Source organism: Suncus etruscus, chromosome 1 (assembly GCF_024139225.1).
Source record: "Suncus etruscus isolate mSunEtr1 chromosome 1, mSunEtr1.pri.cur, whole genome shotgun sequence".
NCBI classification, from domain to species: Eukaryota; Metazoa; Chordata; class Mammalia; order Eulipotyphla; family Soricidae; genus Suncus; species Suncus etruscus.
In genome coordinates, this window is record NC_064848.1 from 187,593,072 (window position 1) to 187,610,105 (window position 17,034).

At 55.9% G+C, this 17,034-nt stretch overlaps 1 protein-coding gene across 2 annotated transcripts in view; it reads left to right on the plus strand.

Moving 5' to 3' along the window:
• Positions 1-6,773: 6,773 nt before the first annotated feature.
• The window catches only part of RARA (retinoic acid receptor alpha), a 47,533-nt gene continuing 37,272 nt past the window's right edge, over positions 6,774-17,034 (plus strand). The window contains exon 1 of one of the 2 annotated variants that reach the window (XM_049779743.1): positions 6,774-6,848. The gene's annotated coding sequence lies outside the window, so the exon portion shown is untranslated. Of the gene's footprint in view, positions 6,849-15,463; positions 15,519-17,034 lie in introns of those variants that run through there. The other variant, XM_049779751.1, reaches the window with a different exon arrangement.

Sequence of the window (17,034 nt, forward strand, 5' to 3'; positions counted from 1 at the left end):
TCTGCAGTTTCCTGCGCTCTCTTGCCCCGGATATGGAATTGAGTGTGGGAACTTGATCTTCCTTTTGATGATCGATCTGTTGGCTGCCCGTTCATTCATGCAGCCCGATGTACCTTGCAACATGATCTGGGCTATATAGCAGGTGGTATGGGCTAGAAGAGGGGACACAGAGTTCTGGGAACCGGACACTTAGCCTCTGCTATGTGGAAAATCCTGGGAGGTGGCATGTCCTCAGCCACTCACTTCTGGCTTAGGACACTCACCTTCAGGGAGATTTGTGAGTGGAGAACCCAATTCATACCACGAAGCTTGGAAGGCGTCTGGGGTAAGAAGGGTTAATGAGCATAATTGAAAAGATTGTCCGAAGGCTGATGGAAAGCAGAGACTGGAATGGGATTGAGAACAGATGCAAGGCTTGATTTAAATTATGTTTTATTGGATGCTGCAGCCTTAAGAGACGTGACTGCTTTACAATTTGTTTCCACACTGTGGGCAGCTGCTGTCTGTTCTGTGTCCACAGTAGGATCGTGCCCCAAAAGGAGCAGCCTTCCCGCCTCAGTCATGTTGGGCGCTTGGCGCCTTCCTCTTCTGCAGGGCTGGAGGAGTCTGAGTTGGGACCGTGCCTTGACTCAGTGGTGGGGCTGAGGTGGATCCTCCCTGGCCTGGTGCCAAGCTCACATTTGCAGACTGAGAAGGGGCCTCGATTCTCTTCCCCTCTCCCTCCTTTTTATTTTCTTTCCCCCCTGGTATTTGAAAATCCGCTTTTCTGTGTACTGGTTTATTCGTCTCTTTTCCTTCACTTCTTCCCACCACCACCACTACCACCCCCCACCAATTTCTAGGTCATGGCTGCTGTTAAGACTACAGCAATTGGAACAGGGTTGGTTCTGTCAATGATGCGTGAAGCAGACTTCAAGTCCCTGCTTGGCTTCCGCTGCCCTTGTGGGAGCAGGAGCTGATGTATGTTTGTGAGTGAAGTCTTAAGTGTAATTCAGATCGCTGGGGAGCTGATTGAGAGAATGAAGAAAGCCCTTCACTTGCTGGCTTTTCTCACTGAAGCTGAGCACACCGGGAAGGTGCTGGGATCCGTAGTGGGCTGGCCTTGTGGTTCCTCGTAGTCTGCTTCACGTAGAGTAGTGGCAAAGAGGTTGACCTACATTCTTCTAGAAGATGGGTGTGTTGTGAATCCCAGTTTATTTCTTCAAAGAAGCCGATTAAGCTGCTATAGAGCTTTGGTGGGTGTCACCACCGAAAGACTAGACACAGTCAAATCAGCCCCAGTGTCACTGAGCTTCCTAGCATCAGGAGGGCTTGCCCCATGGCTAGATAACAGGCTAGAGTTGGGGGCATCCAGGGACATAGGCCTAGCCCTGCAGGGGGTAGAGTCTGTGCTCACTACCTTTAGTCATTGCCCCCCCCCCTTTTTTTTTCTTTTTGGGCCACACCCTGTGACGCTCAGGGGTTATTACTGGCTATGCACTCAGAAATAGCTCCTGGCTGGGGGGGGGCATATGGGACCCTAAGGGATCGAACCACGATTCTGTCCTGAGTCAGCCATGTGCAAGGCCAATGCCCTACCGCTGCGCCACCACTCCAGCCCCCACCCCCGCCATTTTTTTTTTTTAGTCTGCTTTTTTGTATGTGATTGAGATGGTACTGGGAAGTCAAACCTGTAAGTATGTGGGAGGAAGGGCACTTGGTGCCAGGGATTAAGCCCATGCAAGGAAGGCATGTACTCTATTCCCTTCACCAAGTCTCTGACCCTCCCCCCTTTAAAATTCTTTATTTTGGGTTTGTTTTGGTTTCACCATATCCAGTGCTGAGGTCATTGACAGGTACTGGGTGGTACTGGGTGGTAGAGGAACTATGCAGTGCCAAGGATTGAGTATTGAACAGCATACCTCATGGTACTAACTTCTGTAGCTGTGCTTAGGGGATTACTCCTAGCAGGGTTTAGGAAATCCTATAGGGACCTGGGAACGAACCCAGGTCAAATTTGTGAAAGGTGAGTGTCCTACCCACTATACTATCCAGCCCCTTGTTTGTTTACTTGTTTATGTTTGGGGGCCACATCCAGCAATACTCAGGCAATATTCCTGGCTTGCACTCAGGAATTACTCCTGGCATTGAGCTGGAATGATAGTATAGTGGGTAGGTGTTTGTCTTGCACACAACTAACCTGGGTTGAATCCCTGACATCCCTGTGCTTACCAGGAATAATTCCTGAATATTAGCCAAGAGTAACTCCTGAGCACCTGGTGTAGCCCCAAAACAAACAAAAGGAATTACTCCTGGCAGTGCTTTAAGGGACTATATGGGACACAGGGATCCAACCTAAGCTGGTCACATGCAAGGCAGGCACCCTACCCACTGTTATCACTCTGGCACATCAGCCTTCTAAATTTTTTTAAAAATATTTTGTTCTGGGGCAGAGCATTAGTGCAGTGGGTAGGATGTTTGCCTACCACTAACACAGGGCCCCTAAACATTGCTAGATGTGGCCCAGGACCCCACCCCCATTTCTTTTGTTATGTCTCATAGCTAATAGTGCTCAGGAACTATCCCAGGTTCTACACTCAGAAAACCAGCTGGTTTGGGGGACCTTATGGGTTGCTGGGGATTAAACCCGGGTCTGCAGTGTGCAAAACAAATGCCCTACCCTTGCAAATGCTGAGCCCCCTTCACCTTTTTTGTTTGAAAGGTGCACAAGATGCTGGTGGTATGGGTCCCAGGGTTCCATGCTAGGGCCAGGGATTGAACTCGGCTGTAAATATGCTGGGTATATTTTTATTTATTTTTGGTTTTTGGGTCACACCCGGCAGCGCTCAGGGTTACTCCTGACTCTATGCTCAGAAATTGCCCCTGCAAGGCACGGAATACCATATGGGATGCCAGGATTCAAACCACAGTCCTTCTGCATGAAAGGCAAATGCCTTACCTCCATGCTATCTCTCTGGTCCCTGAGTATGTTTTCTACCACTTGAACTATTAGCCACCCCCATCCCCCACTACTAAAAACTGGAAAATGAAAACTAAGATTTAAAAGGTAAAAAATCTTGGTGACAGAGCAATAGGACAGCAGGTAGGGTATTTGCTTTACACAGATTCCATCCCTGGCATCCTGTAAGGTCCCTTGAGCCCCGCTGGGAGTTATTCCTGAGTGCAGCTGTGTGGCCCAAAAACAACAAAAGTTTGAGTTTTTTATTTACATGTGTCTGAGCACCAGCCTTATGTAGTGCCCAGCCTGGAGACAATGAAACAGTTGTTGAATGGCCAGTAGGTGCCTTGGCACTTTGCTGCCTCTCCCCATGCCCGTGCCAGGCTTGCTCCCAACCAAGGGGGCATGTGGCCTGATGGGGCTGGAGGCCTACAAGCCACTGGGGGGGGGGGCCTCCCCCCTAAGAGCCCTGCACTTCTCTTGCAAATGGGCTTTGTCACCTGCCTGTAGCCTATTGGCTACCCAGAGCTGCCAGCAAAGGTCCCTCACAAGTGCTGGGGTGTTGCTAGAGGCACCTCCCTGTTGCCTCCCAGGCCTGCAGAGGTTCCCTCCTGGCTGGGAGTGTTCTGTGAGGGGAAAGTTGGGAATCTGGGGTTCAGCCTGAAAAGAGAAGCTGCCTTTGCCCTTGGTCTGGAACTGTACTACAGTGGGTAGGACACTTGCTTTGCACTAAGCCAACCCGGATTCAATACCTGGTATCCCATATCGTTTCCCCCAGGAGTAATTCCTGAGCACAGAGCCAGGGGTAACCTCAGAACATTGCTGGGCGTGCCCCCCCCCCCCCCAATAAAGATAAGGTGCCTTCTCAGATGTTCTCTCCAGCGCTCCTGAAAACAGGGCAAGTTTTCCTGGCCTCGGGAGAGGTGTGTCCTGCAGGGGGAGAACGGGTGCCCTCTGGCTTCCCCTTGATTTTCAACCCCGGCCCCAAGGCACCAGCCACAGAAGCTAATTGGGTGCAAGGGGCCTGGGCAGAGGCCGTCTGAAGGCTGGCGAGAGTTGCGCAGAGAGCGGCATCTCCTCTTTAAAAAGCTCTAATTGAGTTCTGAATCAGCCTCCCTGCCTTTGATCCGGCCTCTCTTTCCCACACTGCCTGAAAGAGCTGGATCAGCACTTTATAACAAGGGTGCGCCCCGCTCCCCACACCACCCCCCTGACGCTGCCGCCGCCATCCACTGCTTGTCTCCTTCAGTTAAGATAATGAAGATGCTGAGAGATAAAATGTGTATTTAATAAGGGTGGGGGGGAGGAGGGAGGCGGGAAGGGGCAGCCAGGGCCTTCCCTAGTTTTGGGGCCGGGCCAAGAGTGGAGCTGAAAGCAAAGCTGGAGTAAGACTTGGCCTGGGGCTGTGGGGGTTTCTGGGCCTCCATCCAGCTGACTTCACTGCCTGCTGTTTGCCCTAAATTCCCCCACCTCCACCCTCTCACCCCCACACTCCTTTCTTCCCTCTTTCCTTGCTCCCCAGTGGGAAAAAAGGGAGTCTGCCCGCCTTCCACTTTATTGTCAGCTGTTAACATGCTCTGTGCGGTGGTGCCCCGGTCCAGAGTCAGCTGCAAGGTCGGCCTGGGGCAGGCCCCTCTCTCGCCTGGGCCTGGCCCTGTAGGAGCTGTGGGTTCACCGTGGGGGGTGAAGGAGCTGGAGCTAATGAAGACCAGCTGCTGTCTGCGTCCTGCTTGCAGCTCAGCTCACTGGAGACGGCCTTGGGTGGTGGCTGCTGGCATCTGGGTGCGTGACCTCCCTGCCTGGGCACCCGGACGTTCTGCACAACTGAGGCACGTGCGTCTCTGCTAGCCCGGCAGGCCATCCTGTGTCCTCTGCCCAGGAGTCCTCTCTTCCCTCTTCCCTCTGCCTGGGGCTCCACCTCTCCCCAAATCCCACTCAGCCCGCCCTCCCTCCTCGGCTCTAACTGGAGCTATGGCCCAGCTGAGATCTGAGGATCGCCAAGCTCTTTTGTAAACACTCATTAACTGCCTGGGAAGACCCAGGAGCCCTGTTTAACAGCTGGGAGAGAACTGAGGCACATTAGGGTGAATGGCTTGACCTGAGCTCACCCCTGGACTCCACCCTGAGGCCTCCATCCCCACAGCATGGCGCCTTCCCCCACTGCTTCCTGCCAGGCTAGGAGTCCTCCCGGAACCCCAGCTGTCCCCCGCTGTTCCTTCTAGGAGGAGTCCCTGCTGGCCCTTCCTCCAGCCTGGTCCCCAGTTCCACTGGCCCTTCATCCCTTTGACACTTTTCTCTTGCTCGAATGCTGTGCAACTCTCCTTGCAAAAGGCTCTTGGTTTTAGCCCTCTGCAGACTTCTTCCTCTCTGCCTTGCCCTGCCCCAGAAAACCATGGCCTCTACCTCTTGAACCCATAACTGAGGTGGTGTTCCTAAACTGGGATCTGTGACCTTGATGTTGATCTCAAAGTTCAGAGGACCTTTTGTCCCTTCTATTGATCCCAAGTGACAGCTTTGGAAATGGACTTTTTTTGGGGGGTGGGGTATTGAGTCACACCTGGCTCTGCTCAGGGATGGAAGTGCTTGGGTAACCAAATGGGATGCTGGAGGTTGAACCCATTCAGCTACATATAAGGCATGCATCCTTCCATTGTACTATATCTCCGGAAAAATTACTTTTTTTTTCTGGAGGGGACACACTTTATGGTACTCAGGGATCCTTGAATCACTCTTGGCCCACTCAGGAGACCATATGGAGTGCTAGGGATCAAACCCTGATGGGCCATGTGCAAGACAAATGCTCTTCTCATTGTACTGTTGCTCACACCCTGGAATGAATTAGCGTTTCTTGGGCACATTCATTCCTTTTTTATTTTTTGGCTTTTGGCTTTTGGCTTTTGGGTCACACCTGGCAACTCCTGACTCTACGCTCAGAAATCGCTCCTGGCAGGCTCGGGGGACCATATGGGATGCCGGGATTCGAACCACCGACCTTCTGCATGCAAGGCAAACACCTTACCTCCATGCTGTCTCTCTGGCCCACATTTATTCCTTCTGGTAGTTTTGGGAGCCTAGTGAAGGACCCTCTGTGACCTGAAGAAGTTCTTCTCTGTATCCTGTTATTCCAAGGACCAGTAGTGGCCCAGAGTGCCTCACACCCAGCTTATAGGAGCTACACCCCTGCCTGCTACTTCCCTCTACCAGAACACCAGCCCCCATCTCTCTAGTTCAGGCCATCTCTGGACTGGGGAAAGGTTTTGTTTTCCATCCTGACCAATGCTGGAAGGGCAGCCAACTGCCTGCTGTACCATTGAGACAGGAGATAAAAATCCTCCCTCACTAGGGGACAGCAGGTAAGGCACTTGCCTTGCATGAAGCCAACTCGACTTCCATCCCCAGCACCCTAGAGCGAAGAGCTTGAAACAGGCATAATAAATGCTGAGAGTAGGGCTGGGTGTGGCTTAAAGACAAAACAAACAAAAATTCTCCTTAACTAATGGCTCTGCTTGCAGAAGTGGCCTGAGGGAGACCCCAGCCCCATTTCAGCAGGGCCAAAGCCTGCAGCCCACTGCAGAGAGGCCCCTTTCCTCCCACCCCACACACGCCCGCCTCCGCCGAAGGCCCCCAGGTGCTGTGCCAGTTCCCCGCGCGTGACTCAGACCCGCGTCTTACTCGCTGACAGCCCTGGCTCTCCAGCGGCCTCCTGGGGTGCTGACCCAGTCTGGGTGCTGGCAGAGGGCAGGGCGGGGAGAGAGCCAGGGCCGGAAAGTGGGTTTTAGGACCCAACGGGAGCCCTGCCTCTTGCAGCAAGCCTAACCCAGAAGCAGGGGGGAATCCTGAATCGAGCTGAGAGGGCTTCCCCGGTTCTCCTGGGAACCCCGTCGCCCCCTGCCAGTCGCAGCCCGACCAGGTAGGACCACGCACACCCCTTCCCCACTCCCCCTGGGCCGCAGTGTGCCCAGCCCCTCCGCGGGAGAGCCGGTCCTTTCCCTCCAGCCCGCTCAGGCTTTCCCCACGCCTCCTCCCCCACCCTCTCTGTGTCCTGGGAGGGGGAGCCTGGGAATCAGGGGGTGTCTGCAAGCTCTGCACCCCTGCACCTTTCAGCACCAGGCACTTCTCCAGTGCCAGGCATTCCCCTTCTTCCTCCAGGGCTAAAAGTGGGGGGCAGGTCTGCCCAGGCCCCACGCCCTTGCACCCTCTCCTTGCAGTGTTTCCTGACGCCCCTTCCCCCACCACCTTACTGGCCAGGAGAATTGGCTGGTGGGGAACCAGAAAGGGACCAACCAACCGGGGTTCCCTAAGGTGGGGGTTTTCTCCATGCCTTTTTTTCTTCTGCCTCTTGTGGCCCTGAGAGCTCAGGACTTCACCACCCTGGATGGTTGTGGATGTGTGTTATTGGGGGGCTCTCACCTTGAAGGGAGCTAATGGCCCTTTCCAGGCTCTGCTCTAGGCAGGCCGGCAGGCAGGGAGGGTCTGGCAGCCTGGCCTGGCTGGACACTAGTTGTTAGGGCTGGGAGCTGGTTTTCTGATGACCTTTTCCTCCAGGGAAAGTTATTATTTTTGTGTGTGTGTGTGCAATTTGGAGCCCCATCTCTGAAAGCTCCTGAACTCCTCCTTTACTGTCTATTATAAAGTGTCCCCACTATGTGTGTGTGTGTGTCTGTGTGCGTGTGTGTCTGTGTCTAGGGCATGTGGCTGTGACAGCTAGGAGCTTTGCCTAGTGGTGGATCCCAGAGTGTGACTGACCCGAGAGCCAGAGCCAGAAAAGCTCAGCCCAGATGGCTGGGAAGGGGGTAGACCAGCTCGGGAGACTGCCCTGTCCTGCCAGTTCCCTGGGCTCCCGGTGTTACCCAGAGCTTCTGCCTTCGCAGCGGCTCTCTGGGAGAGGCCGGATGGTGCCAGCTATTTGCAGTGGCTTCCTTTTTCCGTCCAGTGGGGGGCTGACGACGGGGGAGGCCCTCCCTGGGTCTAAAGATCTGGGGCATCTCTGCTCTGGCGGGGTTGGTGGGATGGGTGGGGACTTGTGAGTTTCTCCTGGGGGGGGGGCCTCCTGTGTTGGGAGAGGTGGGGAGCAATGTGAGACTTTGGGGGAGCACTTCTTGCACTCTAAAGAGGGGTTGACTGGGATGTCCCCATTTGGTAACTGTAAAGGTAGAGGGCTGCATCTCTCTGCAGCCGGGTGGTAACAGGCTGACTTTAGACTCAGCGGTGCCCTGGCCTGGGGCTCCCAATTGGGGTTCTGAGACTCACTGGGCTCCTTTATTGTACATCTAAGCTTCACTTTCTCCTTAAGTACAAATGGCCCTGCTCGGATGGGTCTGCCATAAAGCTCACACCCCCAAGACAATGCCTCCTACCTGGTCAGCCTCTACCGTGTTCCTATCCCCATCCTGGGCTTATCTAGGCTGATGGAGGGACAGGCAGGGTTGCTATTGCAGGCTGAGTTCAGAATCCCCCTCTTGGGCTGTCCCCTGAGAGTGGGTCACCAGGAAGGGCTGGGGTCTCCACCACTAATTTTCTCCTTAGGGCTTCCCACTTCTCCCAGAGCCCTTTCTGTCTGCACCTTCCTCCTCCCTTCCTGCTGTGTCCTTGTCCCTGTGTCTCCCCAGCCCGTGGCCTCCTTGTCCGGCTCACTGGGCAGATGCCCTAATCGGACTCGACAGCAGGACTATGTGGGGCGGCTGAGAGCAGGCAGGCAGGCAGTTGACTGTGAGGGCGGCCCCTGGCACTGCCCAGGCCCCCCAGGTAGTGCGGGCTGCTCTGACCTCATATGCCTGGCTGCTGGCAGGGGCCTGAGGGAGACCCAGGACCCCGGTCCTGTGTGGGTAGGAAGGGCTGCATCCTGCCTCTTTCTTCTCTTCTCTCTGGGGAAATGTGTCCCTTGCCTCCATCCCAGGTCACAGCCGGGATGTGATGTGTCCCTCAGGCTCTTTCCTCTCGGAGGTACGAGGTGGAGGCACTTCCCTCACTCTGGGCCCGAGGCCAGCAAGCCTGGGCTTCCCGCCTGCCTCCTGGCGTGAGCTGGCTGCCCCGCAGGCCCCAGAGAGTCACTAAGCTGATTTCCTTCCTCCTTCTCCCAGGGCTGGGACTTGTCTGGGATCCCAGGTGGGCTCAGGGTGGGAGCCCCTGGGCCCCTAAACAAAAGCACCCCCAAGAATCCTCCCTCCCTAGAGCCTCTGACTCAGCTTGGGGGCACACTTGCCCCACCTGTGCTCACCACTAGCCTCCCCCTTCTTTCCATGAGCCTAGCCAGGATCTGCAATTCTTTTCAGCATTTATTTCCGTCTGATACCTGGAGGTGGCTACCGAACCCCCATGTTTGCACCCCCACCTTTTGAGGGGGAAGCAGTGTATTAGCCTGGTGGAAGCTGGGCCACTAGTTTGTCTTTGCTCCAGCTGGGCCAGGATGAAGGAAACTGGCACCAACTTCCCCAGCGCCAATTCCCTCTGCCCTCAAAAGACCAGCCAGCGGAGCCAGGCCCTGCCCTCTAGGTGGCCGCAATGTGGTTGGCACTGATTTGTCAGAAATTGGGAAGGTTTCCCTCCAGACCGCTCGCCTCCTCTCTCTCTGGGGCCATGGACAGCTCGGTGAGTGTAGGCACTTGTAGTCAGGCCTCCCCCCAGGGAAGGGGTGTGGGATACCCCTGAGATGGCCAAGTTGGCAGCAGCCCCAGGCTGGAGTGCTGGACAGAGTTCTGGGCAGGCAGTTTGTGGGGGAGAGTAGGGACCTGGGCCTCCCTGCCCCCCTTGTTTCCTGCACTTTGGGCAGCTGTGGGCGAGAAAGGCTGCAAAGATATTTTTAGTTGGTCTGTCCCCTGGCAGGAGGGACGTGCAGAAGAGCACGGGTAGACCGGGGGCTGGCCAAGGTGAAGGGGAGCCAGAGCCACTGCAGAGGCAGGCGCACTGCCTTCGGGAGGGTGGCTGGTGGGACCTGAGTGGCAGATTTCTGCAGACTTGGAGCTGGAAGGAGCAGTAAGGCCAGGCAGGCTAAGCCTTGTCCTACACAGACAGAGAAACTGAGGCCCAGGGATGTACCATCAGTTATTGGATGCAAGGGAATGGGGGACCCAGGCCTTTAGGGCTATTTCCTCTTCTCTCAGCCCCTCTTTACACCTGACTGCGCCCTCTCTAGCCCCCAGCTGCAAGAGGACCTAGGCCACTGCCTCTTTCCCTTTGCCTGTTAGTACAGGGCCCCAATCTTACAGGTGGTTGGTTTTGTACGTCTCCACCGGGTGTAGTTGAGTTTATTCACTGGCATGAAGCGAGGTTTTGGGCATCGCTCATGTTGTTGACCTGGTGCACCTGGGCTTATCCTTAGAAGGGGACATTGCACTGAGTTTACCTTGGAGACTCAGTGTGGTAGGGACCAATGGGGACAGATAAAGCCAGGATGAGACTTCCAGACCCTTTATGAGTCCTGTCCAATGGTATACACACGCACACACACAAACAAGCACACATACACACATATAAATATGCATATAAATGTACTATACAAATATACATATAACACATGTAAATAAGCTTATAAGTATACAATACATGGACACATGCAAACATGACTACATGCATGCTTACATACATACACAGATGTGTATGCACGTACATGTACATAACATATACTGCACACATCATACATACACAGAGTCACAGGGATCTCGCCCAGAGGGAAGAAGAACCAACACCCCAGGTTCCCCTTCTGTGCTTTGAGTCCTAAGGCAGTCCCAGTTGGCTGGGGGTGTGTGTTGGGGTTCCTCACTTCTGCCCCTGGGTTGTTGTACACCTGCCAGAGATACCTTCCATAGACTGTGGTGTGGTGTAAAGGGCGCCCCCTGGAGTTGTTCTGGCCCTGCCTACCAGCCATGTCCCCCACCTTCTTGCTTCCAGTTGGCCTCAAGGAAGTGTTCAGAGGGACCTTCTTGTAACCCCTACCACGGTGGCACCCTGTCTTATCTTCTGCTACACAACCAGAGGTACCCCAGCAGGTCTCAGCGGGCAACCAATTTTGGCGCACACCCCTCCTCCACCTTTATTCAGTGTCTGGGTCTCTGGTGCGCCCCCCTCCATCAGCTTGCTGCTATGTGTGAGAAATCAATAGTGCAAATGGATGGAGGTGATTCAGCCTGCTGACCCCCCTTGGGCCCCACCAACTCTCCTGGGGCTTGGGCATAGCTCAGTCTCCTCTGGCCCAGTGCAGAGACAATGCCTTCCCCTCTCTGTCCAGTCTCATGCCTGCTCCTCTTCCTCTCATCTCCTGGGCTGCTCCAAGTATGACAAATACTCTAGAACATTTATTTTCGCGCCTGGGTGGAGTGTGTGTGTGTATGTGTGTGTGTGTTGTGTGTAGAGAGGCTCAAAGGGCAGCGGGCTGCCAGCCAGCGGTGGGTGGGAGGGGAGCAGGTGGGGGTGAGGGAGCTGGTACCCAAGAGGACAAACTGAGCTGGGGAAGGGATTGGGTGACAGCCCACCCCATCAGCCTCTGGTAACTCAATCCCTGTACCCCACCCTCCCAGTCCCCCTCCTGCTCCACAGCTTCAGCAGCTGCTGGCTGGCGGACATGTGTGTGTGTGTGTGTGTGTGTGTGTGTGTGTGTGTGTCTCGGAGGGGGTGTGTGGGGTGCGGGTGCGGTGAGAGGGGCTGTGGGGGCAGGATGAGCTGCCAGGACATGTTAAAGGAGACTCACAGCCTGGGTACGACTTGGGTGGCAGGAGGAGGTGGAGCTGGGGGCGAGTAGGTGTTGAATGATGGACAGGGGGGCTGACTGAGGGGGGCAGGGCACCCCAAAGGTCTCATCCAACTTGTCAGCACTAGAGCAGAGCCTGGCATAGTGGGGTGGGAGTGGGCACAGCTGGCCCTGCCCTTGGGATGTCTGTACTTAATCAAGGGGCATATGGAACCAGAGAGGGCACCTCCTGCCAGTGTCCCCAATCCTTGGGTTGTGCCTGCTGGGCACCACGGTCTCAGTGACTAAGTCACTTCTGTCCTGAGGCTGGCAAGGTGCCAGACTCAGCTTTTCTCGGTAGGTGAGTCACTGCCCTGGCATCTCCCCCGGATGCAGCTGAGTCACCCGGCCATGCCTGCTGGGCAGGTGGGCACCAGGCTTGGGGTGCGGTTGAGGCTTATGTATGTCACCCCCAGTGCCTTCTCCGATTTCTTGCTGGTTCCAGGTCCCACCCATAAACCTGCAGAGCCATCAGTGCCTGTGTTGTGTCTGCCATCGCAGGCCTCAAAGGCACAGTTGTTGGGAGTTTTGCTGTGGAGTAAATAATGGGGGAGAAAAGGTTGAGAAAGGGACTGTGGGTTTGAACCTCAGCTCTGTCATTGACAGCAGCATTGTGTCAGCTTGGGCCAGGCCTTTCCTTTTGGAGCCTCTGTTTCCACATCTATAGAAAGGAGGCAGGCCCTGCCCAGGTGACCAGACAGTGGAGAGGCTTTGTGTTCCATAGAGCCAGTGGGGAGCTGTGAAGCTGAACTGGAGCTGTGAAGGGAAGAAGGTGGGTAGGGAGCTGCTCTCCCACGCATGCTCTCCCCAGTTGCATCCCAGTATCTTTGGGGGCTCCAGACTGGATTCTGCATGTTTCTGCAGAAGTCACTGCTAGTTTGCATTGTTTTGCTGACAGTGTGGGCCTGTGGGACTCTCAGAGCTCTTCTGTTCAGAGATTTCTTTTTGTTTTGTTTTGTTTTGTTTTTGGGTCACACCCGGCAGCACTCAGGGGTTATTCCTGGCTCTATGCTCAGAAATCGCTTCTAGCAGGCTCGGGGACCATATGGGATGCTGGGATTTGAACCATCATCCTTCTGCATCTAAGGCAAACGCTTACCACCGTGCTATCTCTCCGGCCTTGTTCAGAGACTTCTGACTCTGGGTGGCAGTCTGGGCCTACATAGGGCTCCCTTGGATTTCCTCTGGTTTGGAGACTGAATCCCCTGCTTGGCAAACCCAGAGCATCCTCTCTGGGCCCATGTTCCCATGTTTGTAAAGGAGGAACAAGATCATACCCTTGCACTTAGGGATCCTCTTTCCAAGGAAGGCCCCCAAGGAGGCCCTGTGGCATTGCTCCTCTGCAGGTGTCCTGCTGTCTCCTGCCCTCTCCTCAGAGGTCTGCTGTGTGGGCTCAGCAAACATGAGCTCAGCTGCTGCAGATGCCTGCTTGGCTACTTCCTTCCTTGCAATCTCAGGCCTCCTGGAGTCAAGGAGAGGAGGGCAAGACTTGAACAGGCAGCCTTGGGGACCCTGGGTGGAGGGAAGTTTGAATATCTGAAGGCCTGATCCATGTGGATGAAACCCCCTGTAGCAAAGGATCCTGGGCTACAGACCTGCATTTCCTTCTGCATTCCCCCAGGGGCCCTGTACAGCTCTGTCAGCTCATCCACGGGTGACCATGTATGTGCACAAAAACCTCTCTGCTTATTCCATGTGCTCAGGTGAGCGTTCATATGTGGGTTGTTTGCTTCTGTCTTTGCAGTCCTGAATTTTGGTGTGCAGTATAGCCTTTGAATCACGTACTGGCCGGTGCTGAAAAGGTACAGGCCACCCTTCTGGGGTGCCAGGTACCTGGGTTTATGCACATTTGGATAAACCATGAGAACCTTCATCCTTCAAACATTCCCATCTTGTCCCAGCTAGGAGTGTGGGAAGAGGAGCTGATGCGGAGTATCCTAGGCTGGGATCTCACGGGGTGGCGCCCCCTGCTGTTGGCTGGGCTCCTGTTGGAAGGCCTTGTATGTAAGAATGTATGTGTGTGTATGGGGGGGGTGTTGGGGGGGAAAGGGTTAAGCGTCGGCGTCCACATCTGGGAGCCATTGGCGCATTCCTGCCCGCTGAGCGCATGTTTGCGGATGGATCTGGACGGGACGGGGCGGGAGGGGCCGGGCGGGAGGTTCGCACCGGGCGGACGGAAATCCAGACGGGAGAGGGAGACAGCCCAGCCCAGCCCAGCCCAGCGGGCGGGAAGGGGCCTGGGGACCGGGTGCACCCTTTGCTAAGGGTGCAGAGGGGCGGCCACTGCATAGCTCCATTCCCAACCTTGCTGGTTGTGCAGCCAGTGCAAGTGGGGACAAAGGCCCAGCTCTGCTTGCTCACAGCCTCAGGTTTCCTTGCTGTAAAAAGCGGGGGCGTCGGGTCGATGAGTTTGAGAGGCCTGCCAGCGGTTCAGGCAGTGAAGCTGCCCACGAGGGTGAAGGCTTGGAAATGGAACACTTCCCCTTCCAGTGGGAAGTCCTCCGAGGGCACTTGTGGCCACTTCTCTGGCCCTCTATATGTGTGTGTGTGTGTGTGTGTGTCCCCAGTGATTCCTCTTTTTGCCCCTCCCCACTTGTAAACTGCTAGAAGATGTGAACAGGCATAATCCCAAAGAGAGTAGCTGGCTGGGAAGGCAGAAGGGGACCTTGGCTGTGTTGGGGGACAGGTTCCTTGCAGGAGTGAGGGTCCTGCCCTGCTGGAAGGAGAAAGCTCTAACCTTCCTAGCTTCTGTAAGGTCTGAGAGCCCCCCTTTTAGATTCTTAGGTCACGGAATGGCTACTTCTTGGGGGCAAAGGGATGAGGGCTGAGAAATTTTGACTGGGCCAGAATTCTTCACACCCTCTTCAACAGGAGAGGGTCTGGGGAAAAGGGGGTGTTCTCCTGGAAGGAGAGAAGGGCACACTGGCTGGAGCTTTCTCTTGCACTCCTTGCAGATGAGGAAATTAAGATTCAGAGAAAGGCAGGGACTTGTTCAAGGTCACCCGAGCGCTGGGTTCCAAAGGTCTCTCTGCTCGAGGATTATAATTATGGAAGTCCTGAGTTTGACAGCTAGGGCTGGGGAGACTCTGTGGTCAGGGCCAGATTTCAGCGGCTGCGGCAGGCGCCTCTTTCCCTCCATTTAGGGGTGGGGTGCTCCAGTGCACGTATGCGCGTGCGTGCCTACGTGTGTGTGTGTGTGTGTGTATGTGTGTGTCTGTATGTAAGTGTGCATGAGAGAGAGAAGAGAGAAAAATCAGTACTCCAGTGATAGGGGCTTTGAGGGAGGGAAGGGCATACATAAAACACCACACACCGCAGCTCCTTTATATTCTATTTATCTACCAAACCCTCTAGTAGAAACTTCACCCCTCTTCCCTCCCTCCCGAGGCTCTGGATCTTTCCTTTTGGGGCCAGAGGGAGGGATTCTCCCAGATTCCCACGGTCCAACCTCCTGTGAGGCGCGGCCCCTTTAAGACTCGCCCTTCCTTCGGGTCTATTAAGGCGAGAGAGGGCGTGGCCGCGCGACCACGCCTCCCACCTGTGATTGGCCCTCCGGCGAGCGTGGGCGTGGTCTTGCGGGAAGCTCCTCCTCCCACGCCCGGGCTCGGCTCCACCCCTCCGCCCCCCAGTCTGGGGCTCCGGGTAAAGTTTCAGCCTCCGCACGTGATTCGCCATGGCCGCTGCCTGCGCCCCGCGCCCCTGAGCTGCGGCCCCCCGGACGGCTCCTGGCCCAGGACCTTCACCCCTGACGCCCAGCGGCGGCCGAGACGCGGGATCCGGGGGTGGACACCGCGGTGCGGTGCGCGCGCGGGAGCCCTGAAGGCGATTGCAATTGCAGCGGCGTCCCCTAGCTGCGAGGTAACTAACCTCTTCCCCTGGAGATTTGGGGGGACCACCCGTCCCTGGCCACTCCAGGCTCCAGCGGGCGTCCGTGGGGTTAGGGAGGAGCTGCGGGGAGGGATCGCCGGGAATCGCAGCACCGGGTGTCCCTGGGGTGTCCCCCGATGCCGTGTCCCGGCTGGGGGCGCCTCTTCGGGGTGTGTGTCTGCGCCCCGAGTTCTTCTTCGCGCGCACTGGCTTGGCGAGGCGGGGCCCGGGAGCGGAGTCCGCAGCAGCCAGCCAGCCGGGAACTCCTCCGGCTCACTCCCTTCTTTCTCTTCCCAAACAAAACAAAAAAAGACTTTCAAACCTAACCTGTTTGGGGAGAGATCGGGTGCCCAACCGACCGGCCCCCTCTCCTCCCCACCCCCTGTTATCTGAGCCTCTGCTCTGTGGTTTGGGGAGACTCAGCCTCGGGGGGCCCACCTACCCCCACTCACCAAGGCAGCCGGCTGGGGGGGCGGGGCCCGCTCAGGTAGTGTTCCCCCGTGGGGTGCTGTGAGTTGTGGGGAGCCAGCAGAATGGGGTGCAGGAGCCTGCGCATTTATGGGGTGGGTGGGACGTGACTGGTTCTAGCTACCGAGAAGCTTGGGGGGTGAGGGGGAGGATGGAGCAGACTGGCTGCTCAACCCCGGGTGTCTGGAGCTTGGTGCCACCGCACTTGGGGGAAGCTGGGAGCCAGATGTGTAAATGGGAGCTAGTTGTGTGTGTGGGGGGAAGCTGGAAAGTCAGCTGGGCTCTGTCCCCTCTTCTCTCTAGGCACTGTTCTCATGGTCAGATTGCCCTGTGCATAGAGAGGGACAGGTCCCCAGGGTGCTGGGCTGGAAATGGGAGCCTGACCCTAGAAGCCTACTCTCACCCCAGTCTTAGAGAAAGGCTTTCCTCCCAGTTCAGCCCAGCTGGACACGGTAGTGGAGGGGGTTACCCCGCAGCCCCTAGGATTCCTGCTTGCTGGCTCTGCACGTGTGTGTTTGTTTAGAGGGATTATTTCTAAGACTGTCCTCTGACCTTTACACCCCACTGCGGGGTTGCCCTGACCACAATGCCCTCCTCAATTCACACCTTGCCTCTCTTATTCCCAGTATTGCCCAAAGTGGGTGAATCTATCTGCCCCACCCACTAGTCCTAGAATGAAATGGGGAGTGGGTGGTTGATGGGTGGGAGTGTCCTCCAGTGCAAATGGGAGACTCTTTTGGTTTGGTGTGTTCCCTTAAAAGAAGGTAGCTTTCAGGGAATGGGGTGCTGAGTGAATTTTTCTCTGAAAAGAGGCCTTTGCCAAGAGGGTCAGTTGGAGACCTTCTGCACCCCTTCCCTGGCTGTGTTACCACTGAGCAGCAGGGTTGTTCCTGGTAAGGACGCCAGAACTTGCTAGGAAACTGGGGTTCAGTCCCCAAACTCCCCAGTAGGGCCTTGTGCTTGATTGAGGGGAGGTTGCTTGGGGAAGCCCCAGGCTGAAGAGGAGGTTGCTTGGAGCTTTGGGGCTTCCCCTGTGGGG